The following is a 21,616-nucleotide window of genomic DNA, read 5'->3' on the forward strand; positions in this document are numbered from 1 at the left end:
GAAAGTTATGTCAGATTCATTCCACTTTCTTTCCTATTCCTGTCCCCGCTTTCCTTCATTCCCCTTTGTCTAATCTACTGAACTTCTATGCTTCCTCTCCCCAAGTTGTTGGGTGTTAGCATACACATATCAGAGAGAACACTCAATATTTGTTTTTTTGGGATTGGCTTATTTTGCCTAGTATAATAGTCTCCAGATCCATCCATTTACCGGCAAAAGTCATAAAGTCATTCTTCTTTAAGGCTGAGTAATATTCCATTGTGTATATATATATCATGTTTTCTTTACCCATTCATCTGTTGAAGGGCACTAAGTTGCTATCTAATTTGCATTTTTATGATGACCAATGATACTGAACTTCTTTTCCTATGTGTTTTGGACTTTGCTATATCCTTTTCTTTCTACACATTGTGCTAGTTTGTATTAGGGTTAATGAATATTGGAGTTGTTGATATGTATGGAAGTGGAAACTTTCTCAGATATATGTTTGACAAGTATATTTTTCCAGAGTCCCTGTACTGCATTCATACTTTAATTTTTAAATCACATATTCCTATACATATGAATACAAAAATTTTTATGTATGTGAATATATTAGCTTTTTTTCTTCATATGTATATCAAATTCTTCCAGTAATATTTGTTAAGAAGTCTTTCCTTTCCTCATTGAATTGACTTAAGGCTTTGGAAAAATCAATCAACCATATTTTGTGGTCTATTTGTAGTCTCTGTATTCTGCTCCATTGATCTATTTGTCTATCCTATGCCAGCACTACACTATCTTGATTACAGTGGCTTTAGATTAAGTCTTGAAACAGGTATTATAAATTTTCAAATTTGTTCTTCTTTTTCAAACTTATTAAGGCTATTCAAGATTCTTTGCACTTTCACAAAAATTGTAAATCAGCCTCCTGGGATTTTGATTGGGTTTGTGTTGAATCTCAAGGTCAACATGAGGAGATCAGACATCATGATAATATTGAGTTTTCTAATCCAAAAACCGGGTACCACTCTATTTTGTTTAAGCAATATGTTCTTGTTTTCAGTGCAGAGATTTTTTACTGTCTCTGATACTTGTATCTTGTTAGATTTGTTCCTTGGTATTAGGTTTTTGCTACTATTATAAATGTTTTTATTTTATTTTATTTTTTGCTAGTTATATATTAACCATGCATTCTGCAACCATACTGAATCCACTTATTAGTTTTAGTAGGTTTTTATTTTTTTAAAATCCCATTGGGCTTTCTATATACAGTCATGTCATCTGCAAACAATGGAAGTTTTACTTCCTCCTTTTCACAAATATATGTCTTTTTCTTATTTATTTTCCCCATCTTATTTTACTAGACAATACTTTCCGTACCATGTTTAAAAAGTGGCAGATCAGTTATTTTTGCTGCATATAAACCAAAACATCTTAGTCTACTGATAATTTTGTTTCTCATGAATCCAAGGGTTAGGAATTCACAGAGAACTCAGTAAGATGGCGTCATTGTGTCAAAAGTCTTGTATGTAGGAGATGATGAGCCATGCCTCTTTGGGACTATAGTTCTTGAAAGGTCTCTTGCTCTGTCCCCAGCCATCAGCATATTACTCTTGTGCACACACCAAAGGCTCATGGGAAAGATCTGGCAAACTGGTGCAGATTGGTTCTGTTCTGGGCTCTTCTGAGCTGTAATTCTTTACATCAGTCCATATGTGGCTATGAAACATTGTTAAAAGTTTGCTTTTAAATGAAAAACTATTTAAAATAAAAATTTTAAAAGTTTGTTAAGGATTTCTTTTAAATAGCAAATAACTGGTTTAAGACCTGATATTTATAGAAATGCAGTATATATAAAGGTTGTATCCCAGAAAATTGTTATGCCTAAGATTGTTTCCTTCCTTCCTTTCTTTCTTTTTTTGTTAGTGGGGATTGAACCCAGAGGCTCTTAACCATTGAGTCACATCCCAGCCCTTTTAATATTTTATTTTTTAGACAGGATCTCACTACATTGCTTAGGGTCTTGCTAAGTTGCTGAGGCTGGCTTTGAACTCGTGATCCTCCTGAGCTGCTAGGATTACAGATGTACACTACCTATTTTCTATATTCTTAAACAGTGTTGAGACAATGGAGTATCTTTTTTTTTTTAGTTGTTGGGTGGACCTTTATTTTATTTATTTGTATGTGGTGCTGAGAATTAAACCCAGTGCCTCCTACATGCTAGGCAAGCACACTACCACTGAGCCACAACCCTAGCCCCTGGAATATCTCTTTAGAAAAGGTAAAATTAGATCCATTCCTCATAGAAATACAAAATAAACTCCAAACACTTCAGATCTAAATGTAAAAATAAAACTACAAAAGTAATAGAAGAAAACATGGGGCAATTCCTATATATTTGAATTTAGGGAAAGATTTCTCACCATAAATAAAAGTCCATATGTAATGTAAGGAAATCCTGATAAACTTACTATCAAAAAATTAAACAATCTTTAATATGAATAACATTCTGAGAGAAAATATTTGCGATATATTTTATAGGTAAAGGGCTATATCATTATTATACAAATAATATTTAAATATTGAACAATGAAAGACAAAAAATTCTGTGGAAAAATAAACAAAACGAGAACAGAAAATTCACCAGGGGGGCAAAAAACGGCCTTATACATAAAATAACACTGTATGTGCAACTTTATACATGAAAGAAAAGTAAGTTAAACCACAGTCATTCTTTAGATTGGCAAAATTCAAAAGCTTGCCAACACATTCTGTTGGTGAGGCTGTGAGTGCCAATTGGAATGCAAAATGGCGCATGTATGGAGGGAAAAGTTGTCCTGTCTCACAAAACTACAGTTGCACGTATTCTTTGATCCAGCAAGCCTGCTTCTGGGAACTTCCACCAAAGATACACTTCCAATAATATGTGCAAATTTATTCATTGCAGCTCATATGTAGTTGCAAAATATCGGGAGCTCCTTACGTGACCAAGAATTGATGGGATAAACTATGGTGCATACACCCAATGGTGTCAAACATACTATACTATATTAAAGAGACCTGTGAGATGGTTTTGAGTTATTTCTAGGAAATACTCTTCTTCAATGAAAAATAAGAAAAACTACAAAAGGGTGTGTATAATATTCTGCCTTTTGAGTAAGAAAGAAGGGAGAGTAATAAAACACAGATCTATTTACCTTTAGATAAGGAACATAGGAAAAAAAATCAGAAACATAAAGTCTGTTCCCCACTAGGTGGGTGAAGGCAGAGGAGAAACAAAAGGGATGGGGGTGGGGAATATTTCTTCCAGTATAATTTTGGCCTTTGGAATCATGCTAATGTTCTAAAATATTCAAAAAAAAAATAAAATGAATCCAATAAAGATGGGAAAGGGAAATCTCAAAGAGGAAAGTAAAATAAAACAAATGGGCTGAATGTTATTTCAAAAAATACCATAGTCACACTAGGGAAGAAAAAAAGAAAGAACAATCAGATAACTTAGAAACACATAATTTGACCATTAAGCCCTAAATGTTGGTCAGGGTGAATGTGGTAAGAAAACTGCAAACAAATGTTAAATTCCCTTTGGTCAGTTTGGATTTTGAAGAGGTATGAATGAAACAATTCTGGGAAAAAATGTTAAATGTATTATTAAAGGATTGAGCAAATAATTAAATGGACTGGTACTGTTGGAGGCCAGGGTTCTCACTCTGTAAGAAAGGACTTGCCAATATTAAACAGAAATAGGTGAACCTCTGTAGGGATGAACCGAATTGGAGAACAATATGAGTTCATGATATCTAAAGTATGAATATTCATGTGCTCATCCATGTAAATGTGCACATGTATATTTATGTTCATGTCAGTATATCCATAACCATATATGCATATGTATATATGCATGTGCCTGCAAGTTTACTAGCCCTGCCCTTTCAAAGGACCAAGAAGCAATGCTACCCCAGGAGTAATGAGCACACCTAGCACCCAGATCTTTTCTCTAATACTATTGCTCAATGAATGGAGGCAGGAGAAGGAGCCCATTCCAGATCTAGGGTGGGTAGAACAAAGACAGCCCGGACAGTCTCATTAGGGCTGGAGAGAGGAAGTTCTCAAAAAGTGGTGGGGTCTGTCACTAAGATATAAGAGTCACTTAAAGACGCTGTCCATGATCAAATATGGGGTAATTTGAGTCCCAAGACAATCAGGTAAAACAATAAATTGTAAACCACTGAAAAATAGGACTTCATGAATTTTTATATCTTATTCCAAACTGAAGGTCCCCAGGTAGGTTTTAAAAGTACTTTCACTACTGAGTGGAGCTTGGACTGAAGGGTTAAGAGTCAGAGTGGTGAAACCAGAGAAGGAGGTCCCCATTTTTCTAGTTGAGGGTTGCCTGAATTATGGGTGGAGGTTACGAAGACACAGAAAAGCAGCTCATCTGAGATGTATTTTCAGAATAAGACCAAGAGGAGTTGTTGCCGGTGAATGATATGAAAAATAAGGACCTCAAGTGGGACTGTGATGTCATTTATTGAGAGAGAAAAGTTGCAGGGAAATTGTGGGTCGCCAGGATCTCCGTGGAGGTGGGAAGGACAAGGGTGAACCCTGTGGGCACATCTGGTTTGTAATCCTATTAGATCATATTCCAGTGGACAGAGTCAGTACACTGCTGCATAGACAAGTCGATAGCCCAGAGATGAGGCCTGAGCTGGAAACCCCAACCCCACAAGTCCCAGATCGGAACCGCCTTTGTTCAAGGTCACCAACTTAGTCAGTTGATGATCTGGGATTCAGACCCAGCTCCATTGGGCTTCAAGTCATCTCTCCTTGTACTTTGTAGGAGGACTAGAACTCCGTTTCAGATGACTCCCACCTCCCAGAGCACTTAGCAGGATACCAGGGAGCCACAGTAAGTATTTGTTGATTGATTAATATGCCTCAGGGTATTAGGAAACTCACCAAACTCCGAACTTTGTATTCTATTTACAAAGCTCCATTTGAAGTGCAGACTTGATTAATTGCTTGCTGGCAGCCGGTAGCACACCAACTTGGGCAGAAAGTGAGCAGAAGCAAGGAAATCCAACCAGCCTATTTGAATCCCAGTCAATATTGGTCTTGAATGATTAGGCCGGGCCATTTGAAGTCTCTGTTTAATCAAATGAAAGCAAAACATTCTTTTCACTGTAGGTGCCTTGGCCTGCTGTCACCTGCCCAGAAGTAATAAAAAGGTTCTCGCTGCCATGTTAAGACCATCAAAGCTTAGGGTCCTCTTACATCATTGCGTGGCCCAGTAATACTGTACCTGTGACCCCATTTCTGCCAAGAAAAGAAAAAAAGACTAGCATGCTCCACTTGAATGACACAATGAATCATCCAAGGCATCTTTTCCTGCCTGTTTTTATCCACTTTTTCCGACAAGTCTCTCTCATTTGGCTTTTTTGTTATATATTTAGCATCCTTGGTGAACCTATCAGCTGGGACAGAAGAGGCTATTTCTCTCCAGCAATGTAGGGCAAGAGCAAAAGTTTATCTTAGCATTTTTAAAGGTAGCAGTTCACTGTGTTTGGGAAGAGCTATATTTTCCACCAAACATGATTACCACAGAAAGAGTTGTATTAAACTGCTGGTATGTCACAAGTCCCTCACTTCGGAACGGTATTAGGATTAGCAACCCTGAGGTTGTCATGCGGTAATTAAGGGACTGTGAAATGTTATATAAAGGCTCACAGCTGGCTGTTGGAGACAGCAAAATTGAAAGGCAGATTGCTATCACCAGGGGAGATCAACTCGTCTAGGTCTGAAATATGAAGCCCTGGTGCTCGCTGGAAAAGCTGCAAGTATGTCAAGAGTTAATTTCTGGCCATTGTGTGACCCTCCTGGTTTTCCTGTGGAGGGTCGCAGTTCTGAAAGAATACCATTATCACCTTGGACAGGGATGGTGCGCGAGTTTCTGCCAAGATATGAAATAAATTTGTACTGCTGGTTCGAGTTCTTTTGTGCTCACACCTTCTCAATCACTGGCTCTTATGGAGGAAATAAAGACAGCATTCAGAAGACAAAAGTTCTCTGTCCCCCAGTCCACACTGGCTTACCACGGCCCTCAGAGAAACGGGAAGTCTCGCTGCTTAGGAAGCTATTACCATTCTACTTGGGATTTCCTGCTGTTCTCATTGTCATTGAATCCCTGATAGTGTTATTTAGAAATAAGGGATAATCGCTATCAGTATATTGTGTATGAGACAGAAAACGGTTTCTGAGATAGACTAATAGCCAAAGCCAAACGAAATCGTTTAATCCATCTCCAAAGCTGTTTGTTGAGAGTCTACTACAAAGCTATAAAATCATTACTATTATAGAGCACATCATAAATGAGAAGTTTCTCTCCCTGGAGAGGGCACAGACTGATCCCATTATGCTAACTCTATCTAGCACTTTCTGGGTATACCGCACCAGGCATCAGAATAAGATGAATATCAGTTAGCCTCGGAGTAAATATGATCATTTTCACTGAGTAACACTTCCCTGCCAGAAAACCTCTAAAGTGTAGAATTTTCCTGACTTTTGATCATTAGTTTTCCCAGCAGCCAAGCACCAACCCAACACTTTTTCTGAAATGGTGGAGGTCTAGGGTGCAATTGGGCCGTTGATTGGAAGGCTTGGCTTCTAAGTCCAACAATACTGGGCTACCATCAACTTAACCACTGAAAATCACTTTGCTGTTCCAATTCTTGACATATCTGTTTTAAAGTAATGACAACTTATAAAACAATGTTTTCAGTTCTAAGTTAAGCCTTAGTAACTTCTGTAGTTATAGGAGTAAAATTATTTATGTCTATGGACTCTAAAACCATCTCTGAATAATCCACCTCCTGCAATGTTTAGTGTAGAACCTTCCGCAATTAGGCGCTCAGTAAGTGCTTTTTAAGGAGAAGAAGGGTAAAAATCCATTGCTATGACAAATTCCACCAGAGTATCTGAAACTACCTTAAAACTTCTGTGTATAAACCAGTAGCTTGGGTTCAAATATATATTTAAGATTTGAGAGAATATTTGTGTTTTAAACCTTTTTTCAAACTCTAAAAATATAAATCTAGAATATAAAAATATAAATGTAGAATATAAATCTAAAAATATAAATCTAGTCATGAAACACTAAACCCCATTCTTTCCCTAAAAGCAGTTCTATTCCATTCTAATGTCTTCACCATTGTGAGGAAGAGTAAGTTAGAAAGTGATAGCATAAAAGAGGGGTGACAGATAAGTTTCATCTCACATGCCAGCTGTTAAAACAACAATGCCCACCTGCAGGGTGGGGTGAAGAAACAGCCTGAGTGTCTGGATTATTGAATGGTGTCTACTTATGGGTTTAAGAAGGAGCAAGGGGGTCTATTTATATAGGTGGCACATAAAGTATGTAGTTTGAGGAATCATAGGCACTCTAATGGTTAAGTTTGATTCATTCTATAGAGAATATAATAAAAGACCTAGAATCTCCTTAAAAATACTTCATAGACAGTGACTTAATGCCATGTTTACACATGCATGTATGTGCGCGCACACACACACACACACACACACACACACACACATCACACTCCCACATATTATTTTAATGTACTAAGGTAGTGGTTAAAGACTTTGACATTACAGTGTTTGAGGAATAGGGTCTGTTTTTGATGCTCTTAAATCCGGGTGTGTCCTTGAAGTTCAAAAACGGAGATACAGACAATGCAGTAGTATGATGGTTAAGGGTTCAGGTCCTGGATTCCAGTCTCTGATCTGACACTAGCTGTTTTTCTTTGAGCACGTTTTTAACCATCTCAATGCTTCTGTTCTCTCACCTATAAAGTCATTATATAAAAATTTACAGGGAGATTTAAATGAAATACTATGTGTTTAGTGCTTAAATTAGGGTCTGGCACTCAGCAAATGCTCAATGAGCACATTAATATTATTATCCCAAGAGGATCAAGCCCAAGTGCTTTGGGAACAAAGAGAGGGACATGCATCCAAGATGATAAAGAGCCAGAAAAGACTTCATGGGAGAAGCAACTTTTAACCTGAGACAAACCAGGGAAGGAGGATTTGTCTTAGGAAGTACTAGTTGGGGGAAAAGGAGGCAAGAGAGAGCCTGACAGGGTGCTGGACTTGACTCCAAAGCCTATGGTGTCTTTTAGACATTATTCAATTCCTCATGCATTCAGATGTCATTGACTTTCTAAATTCTAGTTCCTACGTCCCAGGCTTTCAATCATTTTTCATCATTTACTCTAACTCTTCTCCAAATGTCAACTACTCCCTTCCCTAGACTAAGAGAGCCGTTCCCAGCATCCTAACACAAGTCCAGCAAGTCTCCTTCTCTTACCCTGTGGTCTGCTGTGGCCTCCAGAACCCAGGACCCGGTCACTCTCTGGGCTTTTGCACTGGTATTTGGAAGTCATTTAACCTTGCTAGCCTGGTAGGGGTCAGTCCTTGGCAAGTGATGACCTCATCCTGACACTAGGCAAACATTTGGGAATAGAAACAGAATGGTTCATTTAATAGCTTAAAAGTCCTGCGGAGGCCTGTGTGCATGAAAACTGCTAAAAACAAGGTAATATTCAGCCTGAGGGGCTAGATCACTTCGTCAAAGCAACAAATGCTTTTTTTATAGAATGGCTACCAGCCAGATTCTTTGATACTGCTCCTAAGAGGACCAAAGATGAGGAGGAGGGAATTGCAAGTGATAGGGATGCTGTGAGGGCAAAAGCTACACGTTTCAACCCAAATCACCAAACATGTGCTTTCAAAAATAAATCTTTCCTCAGTGTGCAGGGGGAGGTAAGAGACCTTGCAACTGAGGTTGCTGAGAGCCATTGCCAAGTAGGAATGACACATGGCAATTTCTTTGTCAGCCTACTCCATGTTGCTTAGAGGAAGGACTCTCCATTGTGGAAATGGGCTTGCCTTTGGACCCAGGTCATTTGCAGTGACATTGCAAGTATGCTTGAGTAAGGTGACCTTGCTCAAGGACCAGGGCGGATCCAGGGTTAGGGTGTATCCTGCTGGGATTAGGGAGTATCCCGCTCCTTGGGTTTAGGGTGGTTCCAGGTTTAAGGTGTACCCGGGTGGGAATAGGGCGTATCCTGCTGCCTCAAGTGCCACCTGCTCCTTGAGTTCCCGTTGAGTTCTCACGGGATTCAGAAAGTATTTGGGATTCAGAGCCTGGTGGAGTACGTGCATTTTGCCCAGAACCTGTGTGTAGAGTGCTGGTGACAGTTCGAGAATAAAGAGTTGCTGTTGGAATCTACAAGGTGTGTGGTGGCTCGTGATTTTGTGCCCAGCCAGACTGCGGCATGAGGTGACAGTCGACTTCTGGTCTTCTTACCCTTTGTACAAAAGGATGAGCGCTGGGGTGAGGCCCTGGGGCCTTCCTAGTGCTCGGGGAGTAGAATCTGTTCAAGAATTTCACTTCTGAGCCAAATGGGTGGAGCCAGATTGGCTTCTGGAATGCTCCACAGAGGGAAAAAGCTGTTCAAGACAGAATTAAATGCAGGTCACCCAGGGAGTTTGGAGCTGTGCAGACTTGAGTGAATCACAATCCGAAACAAGGATTAAGTTGTTTAATTTTGAATAGTTTTCTCCTAATTTTCTCAAATAAATGTCATTTCTAGTCATCCCTGCTCCGAACATTAATATAATAAGCACGCTGGCTAATAGAATTCGCAGTAGTAATGGAATCTTTCAGCAGCAAGTGTATCTAAATATCCATTTCAGAAAATAACATTTGTTAAAATGTAAAAATGGATAAGAAGAACAAAAGAAAAATATTGCTTTTGGGTTGTGTTTGATGGGTTTTTTTCATTAAGCCTACTACTTATAATGATAAAACGGTCCTTGGGAATTAATACTCTCAGAATTTGTAAAGCATCTTTTCAGAGTCTAAAACTGCCACCTTGCTGCTGTTATCTTAGGAAGTAAGGCAGTGGTGATGCTGTTTACAAGGGGAACAACCCTCCTAGTGTCCTAAAATAGACAGGTTCCAAGGTACCTGGAGAGACTGGAAAATTAGAAGCCGGGCCCACTACTTTACTTGCGACAAAGTTCATTTTATTAAGTGATTGTGGGGAAAATGCATATTGCTGCCCATTTCTCTGTTGAGAGAGAAGACAGGAGACCAGCAGAGCCTTCTAAACCAGCACCCTTTATTAAGGAAAGAGCATCACAATGGAATTTCTGTTTTTCTCTTCAAAAAACATTTATTCTGAAGACCTGTAACAGAAATGAGGTGAAAAATCATAAAGAAAATACTGGCCATATGAACATATTGAATCATCAGAGATTGAGAAATTCATTAGTGCCCATGAAATAAAAATTAATAAGACCAGAGGCCTTGCCCTGTTTTATTAAGTGCAAAGTTTTAGTTTGGGTGCTGGTGGTGGAGAGTGTGGGTGGGCCTGGGATAGGGTGACCAGCCATCTCAGGGTGCTCAGGACTGGGGGATTCCAGTTGCCCCATGCCCCACTCTGGGTGAAGAAGACACATAGGCAATCTTGCCTGATTCTGTTACTTTGATTTTTCCCACAATCCATTATTACAGAAGGGACAGGCTTCCTTCCTTCCCCAGGCGGACTAGGATGAGTTGGTCATCTATGGAGACGAAGTTAAACTAAGACCAGGATGAGGTGCATAAAGGTTTTGTATGCTGCACAAGGGAGCTTAGTCTTGACCTTGGATCTGGGAACGTTGGACCTCTGTTTTGACACCCAGAGTTTTGAAAAGGTCACTGGGTCCTAGAGGCCAGCCAGACCTCATTTCAAAACATCATCTCGGGAGGCTTGTGGTGGAAGGTGGAAAGACAGGAGATCTCGTTTCCTTCCATCTGACATCTTGCCCCCCTCTGGATCAAAACATGGGCAATCTTGCCTGATTCCGTCACTTTGGTTTTGCCAAGATCCCTTAGTGCAGAAGGGGCAGGATTGATTCCCCATTCCTCCTCCTCTCTCATCCAGTCACCTTCTCTTTCCCGAAGTGACGTTCATAATTTGTCCTTCTCTGGAGCTAGAAGCTTAGAATGACTTCTTTGGCTCATGGTTCACAGAGGACTGAAAACTTAAAGAAATTCTACATTTAATATTGTCACAAAAGTATGTCTTACAAGCAAAATGGAACTACCAAGATAAAAATCAGAACAGTGGTTGCTTCTTGGGGAGATGACTGCGAATGGGTACTAATGAATGTTCTGGGGTGATAAAAATATGCTCTATCTCGCAGGCATGTGGGTTACATGGGGTGTGTGCATTTGTTACAACCCACTGAGCTGTACACTTAGGATTTGTGCATTTTGCTGTAAATAAATTATACCCCACTAAGAAATATTTATAAAAAGGGGGGAAATTAACTCTGTCACCCTTATAAACATTCTTTAATGAAACCATTGAATATATTCATGACAATTGCTTTAGGGTAAATTCCTAAAGTAGAATTTGTACATGCATGCACACACACACAGACACTTTAAGGATTTTTTATCCATTTTAAAATTTGTCCTCCAAAAGATAAACTTCCCCTTTTATAATTCAACTAAAAGTATTTGAATAAACATTAGGATCTTACCTCATAGTGTCACCTGCTGTTCATACAAATACAAGTGGGATAACTAACTTCCTCAGAAATACATAAAGATAACAGATTATTCACAAATTTATGATCCTTTTGTTGTTGTTGTTTTGTTTTCTTCTTTTTATTCCTCTTTTTTTTGGTCTGGGGAGATTGTATATTTACTAAATAATTAATACAAGGGTAGTAAAGATGAATTTTGGCTATAGAATCAAGTATATAGGAAAGAATCTTATTTGTTTCATACGTCTTCATTTCTGTGTCTGAGTTCCTATTTTTGCCCACAAATAGGGAAACCAACTTGCTTCCTTTGGGGAGTTTGCCTGAGGTCTTGTGTGGAGACCAGGCGAGGCGATGAGAGCTGGGGTACCCCTCCTTGCTCCTCAGATCTCATTCTCTACAGCTAGCCTCCTTCCCAGCACACACGGCTGCTTGAGGTCCAGTTACCATAGTTCTTCAGGGCCAGGCTGGGGGCATACATTCTCTTGCCAAGACCCATGGCACAGACACTTCCTCTGAGACCCTTCCCCCGCTTCTTGAGTATGGGTATGTGTGTGTATATGTATGTATGTATGTATGTATATGTATACATACATACATACATATACACACACACACATATATATATACATATATATGTATATATATGTATATATATATATATATATATCCTGTGCCTCTTATATACACACAGATATATATATATATATATATATATATATATATATATATATATATATCCTGTGCCTCTTGCTCTTTCTTTTTCTTGACCATGCCCACAAATCTTCTCAGGGCTGAGGTTTTGAATCTCATAAGCAAAAAAAAAAAAAAAAAAGAAGACTTTGAGATTATTTTTGTTTTCCCTCCAACCCAATCATGGTTCCAACAACCAAAGCAGGAATGAATGCTGAGCTGGCGGAAGCCACAGACAACCTCTACACCTAGAGACCTGAATTCAAATGGCCAGAGGGCAGTGGGTGTGAATGCAGGTGTGCATCCTCGGATTGGAGCCACAGTGTCCGTAAATAAACACAATTTCCACAGGTGACCGACTTCTTCCTGGCATCAGCATAGACACCGGAAGACTCAGGACTGTTCTAATGAGGCGTGATACCCACTCTGCTCTACCAAGCCTCGGCACCATGGTGGGTAGATGGGACGTGAAGAAGATTCGGCTCATGTGAGTCTCAGTTATTTCTGCAATTGGTGTCACGGAGAACTCTGGCACTAGGGTGAGTGGACCTGAGGACTTTAATCTCTTCTGTCCAGGAACCTGTACGCGGAGCTAAGAGTGGCTGATTAAAGCATGGCCTCCTCTGCTGTCCCTTCTCCAGCCTCTGGTAGAAGTGCTAATGACAGGGAAATGGACAGCAGCAGGAGGGACAGGGAGGAGACAAGAAAAAGCCAGGGATGGTGTGAAAGGCAATAATTAACTCTTGGATAATCAGATTGAAATAACGAAATCTGAGTGATTTTAAGAGGTGGCTCTCTCGAGGGGCATAGTTTTCTGAATAGGATGTAGGGAGACAACAGCAACCAGAGCTAAAAGCAAAGGGTTGGGACCCCCCCCCCACCCTGCAGCCAGGATCCCACATCAGCTGGAAACATCAAGTTCATCTTTCTTCCCTCCCCACCGTCACCATGAACCTGAGCGTTAGCAACACTGTGGATCACGCAGTCACATCATTACTGGGTATTAAATGTGTAAAACCAGGGAGAGACCACGACGTCTCGTACTTCTGATTTGCTTTAGAAGAAGCTGGCACAGAGCAGCACCCCCCCAGCAGGCAGCAGCGGCCTACATCCTGGCATAGAGCTGTGAATCCAATGCTCTTGCTTTTCCCTGGCTGGTTCACACTGGCTCCTCCCCTTCCAGCAGGAATGAGCCCTGCTCTGGCTAGGTGCTATGCTGTTCCATATGGACCACCTCACAAAGGATACAAAAAAAAAAAAAAAAGTCACGCTCAGCATTAAAGCAGGGGCTCACACTGCTATCTCGTGACCTTGGCAACCTCAATCTGAAATGAAGCTTCCTTATTCTGTATACAGCGCTGTTGGCATATTGTGAAAACTGGTAGATCAGATTTTCCCGCCTCGGTCCGTCTCTTTTTTAGTTTCAAAACCCTTCCTAAATAGAATCGAGTTAAAAGAAAATGCTGGTTTGCTCTTTTTCTTGGAGGGGAGAGGATGAAGGTCTTTGGGAACCAGTTCAGACGAGTTTGAATACAATTAAACAGGTGCCTTCTATCTGCCTGTCATCCACAATTTTCAGATTTTCTTTCTAAGCCTAATGTTGCTTTGTGCCTACCAATGTGAATAGAGTGGAAGAGAGATGGAAAGCCAGGAAGATCCGTTACTTTCTGGTAATGCCCAGGCAATTCTTAGAAAAACCACTATACGGGAATACAGTACTCTCAATTAGTATGTATTGACTTTGAAAACCATTTTAAAAATCTATGCTTACCAGCAATAATATTGATGCTTGCATCTATTTTAAAAAAAAAAAGGTTACCTGATTAGCGACAGAAAAGTATGTGACTTTAAATTCGTTCTCAGTCTTCACAAGGTCAAGCTCACAAGGTACAGGGAATAGATAGAAGCCTGATGCTAAAGCTCACTGACCCATGTAGGGATTAGCTTCCAGAAAGTCCCCTGGTACTGGTTGCTTCCCTGAATAGAGCAAGCGAATTAAGGCTCCTGCCTTCACCAATCTGATGGGGTCCTGCCAATGAATAGGTTTTTAAAAATCTATCAGATACTCACTGTGTTTAAGTGATGAGACTGACCATTCCACAGGTGCGGACTGCTTTTCTGTGTGTCTGAAGGTGGCATTTCCAGGTATTAGTTATTTATATCATGTGACAGTTTATGCAAACAGAATGATCATTTGTCAAAAAGTGTGATAATGTAATAAACACAACTGAAGCCCGCCTGAGTTTGAGGCCCAATCTATTTCTCTGATCAGCACCACGGCCCTGGGTCCGAGGAATCTTAGTTTCCCTGCCTGTGGTTGGAGACTGAAAACCATTTTTAGGTGGATCATAAGAGTGGAGCCATATAAACTGTCAGAAATCATTTTTCACTGTTTTTATCCCCCACCCTCAAAAAGCTGGCTTCCTCAAATTTCTCCAGAAATAGTCCTGAGGCCTCTTAGGCAAAGGGAGTCACACGTGTCTTGGCCTCCTGGATTCTGCATGACACACGTCACCATCTGCCTCTTCTGTTGCTGCCACTTCAAAGGCAAAAATGCTGTGCTCCTGATTCTTATCAATTCCTACTGGAGACTGTCAGGATGGCTGTCCCTACCCTTGCCTGACCATGGTGCTCACCAAAATGGCACCAACACTGCTTGATATCCAGGATCCTGACAGTGGGACAAAGTTTCTGCTATGTCAATAAGTAAATCAATGGAAGTGTAACTGATGTGACTCTGCAATCTGTATACGGGGTAAAAATGGGAGTTCATAACCCACTTGAATCAAAGTGTGAAATATGATATATCAAGAACTATGTAATGTTTTGAACAACCAATAAAAAAATTAATTAATAAAAAATAAAAAATAAAAAAAAAAGCTTCTGGGACCTCTTGCACGGGAGTGGTATTTGTTTTTTCTCCTTTCATTGGCTGAGCAGGAGGATGGCTGCCCTCGGGCTCGGCTTTCCATATTGTGTCTGACCCCAAGACGGACCTCCATTCTCCATTCCTGTACAGGAAGAGGAGACTCCGTCCTATAAACCAGCTCATCCACCCTGGATCTGTGTCAACTGAGCCTTATCTTTCCTGTTTTCTTATCTTCTGTTTCCCCAGTGCTTGGTATAATTGTAGGAACACAGTAGATGTTCTATAAATATCTGTGGATGAAATAAATGGAGTCTATTACCGTCTCTCCTTATTGCATCATGAAGTGCAAGGATATGAATGGAATATTGAGGGCCTTACTGAACTCATCCTATGTTGCCATGTTCTGAGTCACAACCCGCCCGTACCTGTGTTTTAAAAAAGCTTCTCATATATTCCTTGGTACATGGTGTTAGAAAGTAATAGAAATGGTTAGGTTTGGGCTTGTTTGTTGGTTTTCCTTTTGCCCTCCTAGATCCTTGCTTCATTTCTGATCCTTTGTTATTCTTGGATCTGACCTCCTTATGCAACCCTTCCCACCTCCTGACAACCACAGCAGAATAGAAAGCCACGGGTCTTCACAGACAGCGTGGAAGTGCCCACTGTAGAGTGGCATCTGAGCTTTGCCTCATCTGCACAAAGCCACTTCATCCCTCTTTTATCCCAGGTGAAATCTCACTCGTCTTTCAAATGCCCACCTCTGTGGATCTTTCTTTTAATCGCCTTCCACTCCCATTAGGACAAGAAATGGTCCCTTCTGTGTTCCCAGAGTTGTTAGTTCACTTGGCCACTGTAATGCTAGTTGTCTGTTAATTATTTATGTGTTTGTCTCTTGTGCCACAGTGTAAGTTCCTCAAGGGGTATGGACACGTTCTTTTCACTACTCTCACCTGAGCTAGCTCTGGTACTTTCTATAGCTCTGAGTCATAAGGATATTTTTGAAAAAAAGGAAATTAAGAAGCAATATGAACATATCTGATTCATGCTCATTTCTCCCTCCCGCCCTCTAGCATGCACACTCAACTACACAGAAGCCACACTCACATATGAGTGAGCATTCCTTTAAAAGCTTAGTGTGTTTATGGGTTTATGCTGGCCAGAATGTTACAGTTCCAGTGGGCAAATCCTTCCTTCTACTCTCAGGTGGGCATTTTGCATCTCCTTATTGTGGAGTGGCTCTGTTTTTATCTCTGCTTTTACAATTAGAACAGCTGCATCTTCATTTCTCTAAATCCCATTTCTCCCTTTTCAAATTTGTTGTAGAAGAAATAGACAAAGAGTAGTGCAAATTAAGGGAATGCATTTGGCACCTGCTAGAGATTGAACGCCTGTGTCTCCCCAAAATTCATATGCTGAAATGCTAATTCCCAATGTGATGTTATGAGGAGGTGGGGCCTTTGGCAGAGTCCTCATGAGTGGGATTGTGCCCTTGTAAGAGAGATCTGTGGAAGCTCCCCTACCCTTTCTGATGTGTAAGAGGGACAGCGAGAAGATGGCTGTCTACGACCCAGGAAGGGATTCTCAGCAGATAGTAAATCGGCCGTCACCATAATATCCCAGCTTCCAGAACTGCGAGAAATATATTTCTGTTGTTTAAAAGTCACCCAGTTTATGGCATTCTGTTATTGCAGCTTAAAGGAATTCAGTACCATATAGGGAATAAATGAAAAGATTTCAGAAGTTCAGGCTAATCAATGTCCAACTCTGAGACAAGATCGCTATAGGTAATCTAGAGACAAGAGAAATTTGAAGACTACTGACTTTTCACAGAAGGTAAGCTCCAAATTCTCTAGCACAGGTGTTTCTGTAGCAATGACATCTTTGTGTGCATGTTCAGTGGCCCTAAACACCCTTCCTGTCACTGTGCATTCATATGTTGGGTTTTAATTCAAAGCCAAGTGGTATTTTGGCTGCAATAAAAATTATTTTTATTGTGATTTTTTTTTTCACTGTTATGACACACGAGTCATTATCCTTCAGGTAAATTGCCTACTGTTCTTAATCATGGTTGACAAATTATTTTACCACTCAAGAACAATGAATTTTTCCTAGGAGTCTTAATATACCGCTAAGAATATGTTCTCTTATTCAAGGTTCATCTGATTATACCTAATTCTAGCTCAAGAAGAGGAGAGTTCTTAAAATAAGAGGGAAAAAAATAAAGGATCTGACACACAATTGCATATAAGAACCAAAGTGTAACCCTGGCTTCAAAGGAACAAAACCAAAGAACTACAAAAGCAAGAATCTGGTCTTCTCTTCCTTTCAGACCTCATGTGGCCTTTCACACTGTAAATGGTTTCTATTTGGGCTATATTAGGATGTTTTTTCCCCCTCTGTCTCCTAGCTAACTGTCTCTATAAATTCAGTCTGCACACAACTTAAGCCTGAGATTGCTGTTTGGTTATAACTGCAGCATCCACAACCCATTTCAACAGTTTGCTGGTTTCCCAACACAAAATTTCCCCCAAGAGGAATCTGACTGCCACGTAAGTTGTAGAACACAAAGTAGTTTATGGATGACCAGTCCTAGGACCAAGTTTCCTCCTTACATCCAATCAGTCATGACCCAGGGAGAGGAACAGAACCTGGGTAACCCCACTTAGGAGGGGCTCTGGGTGAGAACAGCTTTTCTCAAGGAGGGAGTGGAGGCAGGGCTGTGCAGGGGCCCAAAAGTGCATACAGCAGGAGTCAGCAAACTTCTCCTAAGAGCCAAATAGCAAGGATTTCAGATACTTTTAGCCACACGGCACACGGTCTCTGTAGAACGACTAATTTCTACTATTTGGGGTACAAAAGTAATCACAAGCAACATGCAAAGAAATGAGCAAGACTGTGTTCCAATAAAACTTTATTAAAAAAAAAAAAACGGCGGCAATTGGATCTGGTTCACAGACCAGCTACTAAGAATTAGTAGAAGGATTCATATGGGGATATTTGAACATAGCAAAAAAAAAAAATAGTCAAGAACATCAAAAACCATTCTTTCAAACAAAAACTTTCCTTATAAAGATATCATGTGCCCCAAGTAAAATATTCAAATGTGTTCAAGTAAGAAAATAAATATATTTGATCTAGCCAATCAGGAAATAAAACATAGCTCAATGTTGGCTCTTTTTTCTATATTTTTAGAGTAATTGGCATTACGGATAATGCTTTAGATGCTGCCATCGCCACATAGCACACACGCAAAAAAAAAAAAAAATCATAGACATTGTCTCTTGTCACTTAATATTATATAAATACCATTAATAATAGATGTAAGGCAGTAATATGTTTGTGGATGTTTATCAACCAGCTCTCAGAGGGATAAAAACCAGCCTGGATTTATAGCATTTTCTGATTTTCATGGTGTAAACATTCTCACCATGGTTGATTTCAAGCTACCAATAGCTCAACAAATGCCTTGTAAAATTCAGATTTTAACGACAACAATTACAAGCCAGTGTGAGCCAGCTCCAGCAAATCACTGAACATATTCCATGTGTACACAGTAAATTATTCAACCAATCCTACAATTTTTTGAGCATGTAGGTTATTTCCACTTTTTTTGCTATTAGTGACAATAAGGTAATGAGTATAGGAAAGTCCTTTCCCCAGATGGGGTTTTTTCCTCTAGATAGTTTCCTAAAACTAGAATTTCTGGGTCAAAATGATGCAGCATTTCATTTAGGGCTTTAAAAACGCATTTTCAAGTGCTCAACTTTTACCAAGGTTTGCTCTCTGTGGAGAGAAAGGAAGGAGGATGCAGCTTTGAGGGAGTCTCTGTCACTTTGGGGTCTTTGAAGTTATTATTTGCTAACTCTGTAAGCTCCAAAGGGCTTGTGTTTTTAAATTTTTCATTTATTGGATTATTTTATTTCAAGATGAGCTTTTCATGTGTTGATGGGTGGATTAGAGTCTTTTGTGTAAATTTTGCTCTCAAATCCTTTTCCATTTTTTTCCTCTCTAGGTGGTTTGTCGCCATTGTTTCGCAACTTTTAACTTTGAAATAGCCATTCTTTTTCTTTCCTATATGTTTCAAGGTTTTTTTTTTTTCTTTGTGAGACACTTTTCTGTTATTTTAGCTTAAGAAAGTTTTATTTACAGCAGTTTTACATCTTACATGTTGTTAACATTATTGAATTTTTCTTTTCATTTCAGCTTTTGATGATATACTTAGAAAGGTCTTCTCATTTTCAGAGGTTAAACCTATTTATACTTTTATTTTATAATATATCTTAAATATATTTATCAATAATTTTTCTAGCCCATTTTGGTTTCTTTTTTATAGATGAATACTTAATTTCTTTTTGGAATTTATTTGACATGTGGGGGAGTGATCAAACTGGTTCAAAAAAACAATTACTGAACCATGAATCTTTCAGAGTATTGGGGAAATTTGCCTTTATTAATTTTTTATTTCTTATATATGACAAAGTATTGTTTTTGCATTCAAGAATATAGTATTTATATTTTTAAGTATTTGATGGTGTCAGATGCTTATTAAGTTTTAAGCTCAGAAGTTCTCTTTAACTGAAGATAGTATAAAATGATTGAATACCAAGTATTTATTAGAGTAGTTTCATAAAAATGAGAAAATATGGGTAACAGCTCAGACTCATGAAATCAATTTTAATTAAGCACTTCTAAACTCTCCCGATTCTAACATTGAGCTCTCTCATTTTTAATAAAGTGGTGATGTTTTTCTTGATGTGCTTTCTTAATGGTAGTCCAGAATTACAGAAGGAAGGAAGGAAGGAAGGAAAGAAAGAAAGGAAGGAAGGAAGGAAGGAAGGAAGGAAGGAAGGAAGGAAGGAAGGAAGGAAGGAAGGAAGACATTTCTAAATACCTGAACACTTTCAAGAGCAAATCATGAGGAATAAATTTTGTAACTCTTATAACTCCTAATCCAATATTACTTTTTCATTTATGAATGTTTAAGTGAATTTTTTTAAAAAAATTTAATAAATAATATTTAATTTCAAGCATAAAGAACAACGTACAATAGAATCTCTGTTGCCTACAATCTTCTATTTTGAAAATTCTTGACCCAGCACAGATTCTACAACTCCCAGAGAAAAGAAAAATGACAACAGACAAGACCCATCTCTGGCTTTTTTCATTCCATTTACATACATATAATAGTGATAACAATGAAGGAAGAAAGACAAGACAGACAACCTTCACTAGAAATCCATATTCTTCTTGCTAGTAGTGGAACTTCAAATAAATTATTCAACCTCTCTCTGCCTTAGTTTCTTTATCTGTAAAATGGGAACAATAATACTTTGGGTTTGTGGTGAGAAACGAATCAGTAAATCTACATAAAAAAGTGTCGAGCAAAATGCTTGGAACTTAAAAAACACTGAATAATGTGATATTTTTTCCCCTTGTGCTTTCTCCTCAAATATAACTATGCATGTTGCTGGGATATAGGGTAAATTACTCCTTTTCTTATTATCAGAACATTGAAGGGAAACGTGTACACCTCTTCCCCTGACAATTCTATCTAATATCCTGCCATTGCAAAAGTTGCTGAAACAAATTTATACACTTCAGATATAGCCATGCACTTATTAGGAGGTTTATCACAACTCATTTTTTAAAATTTACTCCATCTTTGAACCCACTGATTTGCTCTTTGTCCCTCCAGTTTTTCTTTTCTCCCAATGTCATATAAATAAAAACATATGTTACCTAGACATTCAGGTCTGACTTCTCTCATGTGACCAGTATTTAAGATCTTCAATGTGTTCATGCGTATCAATAGTTCAGCCTTTTTATTAACAAAGTAGTATTCCATTGTATGGATGTACTGTGGTTTATCCACTCACTATATGAATGATGTCTGGGTTGTCTCCTGTTTTTATTTATTGATTGTGAATAAAATTGGTGTAAACATTTAAATATAGGTTTTTGTGAGGCCACATGCTCTTATTGCCCATGGGTAATACCTAGAAGTACCATTACATATCACATACTAATTGCATGTATGTTTTATCTTTTAAGAAACTATCAATTTATTTTTCCAAAATGACTATGCCACTTCTGCATTCATGTTAGCCTTATATAAGAGCTCTATTTGTTCTTTATCTTTGCCAGGATTTGCTATTTTATATATCAAGATTTTGTTTGGTTTATTTTTTACCATTTTAACATATTAATAATAAATAAATATCAATTGATTATTACTATTAATAATATTTGTATATTATTAATTAATCATAATAATGATTAATTAATATTATTAATATAACAGTAGCTTACTGTGATTTTAATTTGCCTTTACCTAGTGGTTACTGATGTTGAATTTTGCTATGTGCTTATTTGTCATCTTTGGGGGGCAAGAGTCACAAATCATGTCCACTTCTATTGGGTTGTTTATCTTCTTGAGTTTTAAAAATCTATTCTGCACACATGTTTTGTGGGGAGATA

Source organism: Spermophilus citellus (genome assembly GCF_964194105.1).
Source record: "Spermophilus citellus genome assembly, chromosome: 12".
NCBI lineage: Eukaryota > Metazoa > Chordata > Mammalia > Rodentia > Sciuridae > Spermophilus > Spermophilus citellus.